This window comes from Nannospalax galili, unplaced genomic scaffold, assembly GCF_000622305.1.
Source record: "Nannospalax galili isolate Female #2095 unplaced genomic scaffold, S.galili_v1.0 scaffold332, whole genome shotgun sequence".
NCBI classification, from domain to species: domain Eukaryota; kingdom Metazoa; phylum Chordata; class Mammalia; order Rodentia; family Spalacidae; genus Nannospalax; species Nannospalax galili.
The window spans coordinates 2,674,341-2,678,363 of NW_008333794.1; the positions used below are offsets into that span (position 1 = coordinate 2,674,341).

General features: G+C 44.0%; 1 pseudogene across 1 annotated transcript; it reads left to right on the forward strand.

Moving 5' to 3' along the window:
• Positions 1-808: 808 nt before the first annotated feature.
• Positions 809-1,202, forward strand: LOC108490619 (annotated as a pseudogene). The gene has a single exon (XR_001872338.1). The product of XR_001872338.1 is annotated as a thymosin beta-10 pseudogene (transcript).
• The last annotated feature ends 2,821 nt before the right edge of the window (positions 1,203-4,023 follow it).

Genomic DNA, 4,023 nt, shown 5'->3' on the forward strand with positions numbered 1-4,023 from the left:
AGTGGGGCCTCATTAAATTAATAAGCTTCTGTATAGCAAAAGAAACAATCAAAAAGTGAAGAGAAAACCCAGAGAATGGGGAAAAATCTTCACCAGTGACATGTCTGATAGAGGTTTAACATGCAGAACATATAAAGTACTGAAAAAACAATCGAGAAACCAAATGACCCAATGAAAAGATGGGCTAAAGATCTAAACAGAGACTTCTCAAAGGTAGAAATAAAGATGGCTAAGAAACATCTCAAAAACTGTTCAACATCATTAGTAATTATGGAAATGCAAATTAAAACCACCTTAAAGTATCATCTTACCCCAATCAGACTGGCTAGGATCAAGAGAACAAATGATACCAAAGGCTGGTGAGGATGTGGAGAAAGGGGAATGCTCATTCACTGCTGGTGGGATTGCAAACTCATGCAGCCTCTATGGAAAACAGTGTGGAGAACTCTTAAAAAGCTAAAAATGAACCTACCATATGACCCAGTTATACCACTTCTTGGCATTTACTCAAAGGACTTATTCTATTGTAGAGACACTTGTACAACCATGTTTGTTGCTGCTCTTTTCACAGTAGCTAAGAGATGGAAGCAACCTAAGTTGCTTCAACTGACAAGTGTTTAACAAAAATGTGGTATATTTACACAATGGAGTTCTATTCAGCAGTAAAGAAAGATGAAATAATGAAATTTGCAGGTAAATGGATGAATCTAAAAACTATTATACTAGGTCTCTTGCTGCAGCAACGCAAGTGGGAGCACTGTGCCGGGGGGCGGGGGGGGGCTCGGAGCGGGACTGTATGGATTTTTGTAATATGGCAGACAAGCCAGACATGGGAGAAATTGCCAGCTTCCATAAGGCCAAGCTGAAGAAAACCGAGACGCAGGAAAAGAACACCCTGCTGACCAAAGAGACCATTGAGCAGGAAAAGCGGAGTGAAATTTCCTAAAAGCCTAGACTGGAGGATTTCCCCACCCCACCCCACCCCTGTGATCTCCGAGACCCCCCTCATGATGTGGAGGAAGAGCCACCTGCAGGATGGACACCACAAGCTGCACTGTGAACCCGGGCACTCCATGCCAATGCCACCGGCTCCTGGGTCTCTGAAGGGGGCCCCATCCCCAATCAGACTGCCAAATTTCACCGATTTGCCCTGGGATTTTATAGAAAATTATTTGTATGATTAATGAAAATAAAACACACCTCATGGCATGGCAAAAAAACCAACTGTTATATTAAATGAAGTAACACAGACTCAGAAAAATAAACGACCTATGTTCTCCCTCATATGTGGCTCCTAGCAGCAAATCCTTTTAAATTCCAGGTCCTTTTAATAGGATGATACTATACAGCAGTCCCTTCTGCATGAAATAACTACCACATCATGACTTCAGCTGAGCCTGATCACTAATCATAGTCACAGTTGGGCTTGTTGATGGTTATGCTCATTCATTGAAGAGTGTCAAGCAAGGTCACTGGACCCTCACCTGAGTATCCAGCCACTCTTCCCAGCCAACTAGTCCAGCCTTGGAAGACAAAAGGAAAATGAGGAAGAACCCAATAGAGGGATGCTTTTGGAAGCCCTTGTCAAGAAACTCCAATGAACATATAAACACTCTCATATGAACATTTGAAAATTGTCCTGTTCTGACCTGTTTTCTAGTTCCCTGTCTAGAACTTATAATGCTAATTACTCTTGCCTTTACTTCTCCTTCACATCTCCTATTCATGATTCAAGGACTTTCTTCACCCATTAGAGACAAGAGTTATGCAATTTGGGAGTCTTTTAGATAGACCCACCGAAGGGGTACTCCAATTGCCTCACCCTGCATCCCTGTTCAGCATGGAAGAAGCCAGAGGGTCTGCATCCCTATTCCCTATTGGCAATTTGTGTAACCCCTTCAGAGGATGGTGTGATAAGAATCGGAGGTAGGAATTGGCTAGGCAGTTAGGGTAAAAAGACCCCAACCAGTTTCTGGGCTAAAAGTCAAAATGTCCTTGGGCCTGTTATTCCAAAGGCCAAAAATGTCAAAATGTCAAACAAAAGTATTTGGAAGCTTGTATCTAATACTTAAAAGATTTTAGGGTTACCTCTTCAGAGGGAGGAATGTTGGAGGGAGGGAGTAGGCATGGATTTGATCAAAACACCTTATATGTATGTATGAAATTCTCAGCATACAACTGGGAAAATGAACAGCAGACCCCAATCTTATCTAAAGAAATATTGACAACTGATTGCTGCTAGATGAGGAAGAGCTGACCTTCCTAAAACAAAGACCTGTAGATAGGCTGACTAGATTCACCAGATGGACAAGCAGTGGGGATGTTGGGAGCTATTAATCCATTATGTACATTGAGCTGTGGCAGGCTTGCTTGTTTACTTAGAGTTTGTGTTTTGACCAAATCTGCCAAGTCAGGAGGAATGTGTTTCTATGGTGGAGTTGACAACAAGTATTTGACCGCTCCTTGACCCTCAGATACAGGTGGGAAAGACAACTGTTGAAACTGAGTTCTTCTGTATACAAAGGCAGAGAAAAAAAAAACGGGGGCTGCAGTCTCTACTGACGGTCCTCCCAAGTATCTTTTCTCTGTCTCTTGTTTTTTCTTTCAATCCTCACTCCCCCTTTCAGGTACTGTCCGTCTTGGCCAGCTGACACCGGCATGGGGAATGGCTGGGGGTGCTGGCAACACAGCAGACAGTAGCAGGGATGGCAGAGTATAGGGGGTCTAGTGGGGGGAGGGAGGCTATGGGAGGGTGCCATCTGTGAAGTGGGTATATAGTTGAATGGTTTGGGATGTTCTCTGTGATATACACACACAAAAAAATCAACAAAAATTTTGAATGTATTATATTTGAGGAGGAAGCATGGAAAATTACATCATGTTAATTGGTGGAGGTGATAAACATTACCATTGAAATCTACCTGATGACTTTACAGACATACACAGGCACCAAGGATCCAAGTGCAACCGATTATGACTAGTAATAATGATACATACAGATTAGAGATGCATGCGCCAACATCTCACTGTTAGTAGCAAAAACAATGAGTCTTTCTGTAAGGAACAAATGGAGATCTTTTTTGAAGGTTGAAAACTCATTCGATTTTGTGTCTTACAGGGCTTATGCTGAGTTCAATACTGTAAAACTGTATTAATTCAGCTGTGAACCTAAAAACTTACAGCCACTTGTGAAAGAGATGTACTCTTGCTCTGGAGTGTGTTACTGAATATGTTAAAGCTCTAATGAAATGCTTCTTCTAATCATATAGTTATTAAAAAAATTTTTAAACATATGCATATACACATACACACATATATATAAAACATACGCATACACACACACACACACACATATACATACGCACACACCCTTCCTTGCAGTGGCACCTACAGCCTCTGGCTTCCCTCAGGACCATTTGGGGGAGAGAAGCCCATCTATCTGTCTCTCTCTGCCAGTCATAGGCCTTGTTTGAGGACACCCCAGATGAAGAGAGGGAGGAGGAGGAGGAGCAGGTGTCAATGACCACATTTCCCTGTGATTGGTGGACAGGATTGGAAACAGAGCCCCAAAGCTACACAGCCCCAAACCCACACAGCCTAACTGGTGTGGCAGGTGGAGAAAGGGCAACTCTGTGGGGGATAGGCTCTGTATATGTCCACCTCAAGAACAGGGCACAGTGGCCTCAGTCCTCAGACCACATCACAAAGCCAGTGATCTGATCCCCAGGTGACAGCATGAGTTCACCCCAAGAAAGCACGACATCCCACACAATTCTGGGAGCAGGCCCATGGTTTATTGCATAACAGGGCTTAGAGGCCAGAGATGCGGGAAGCAGCACCAGGCATCTTGGGGTAAGGAGGCCCTTTTCCTGCAGGACTGGAGCTGAGGTGAGGCTGATTTATCAGTGGCAGATCCCTTGCCAGCAGGTGGCTGAACAGAGGGATGGCTGGGGATGGGGGGAGTATTCTCAGAACACAAGGGCAGCATCCCCCGAGGCTGTGGGGCAGACCACCCCCGGGCTC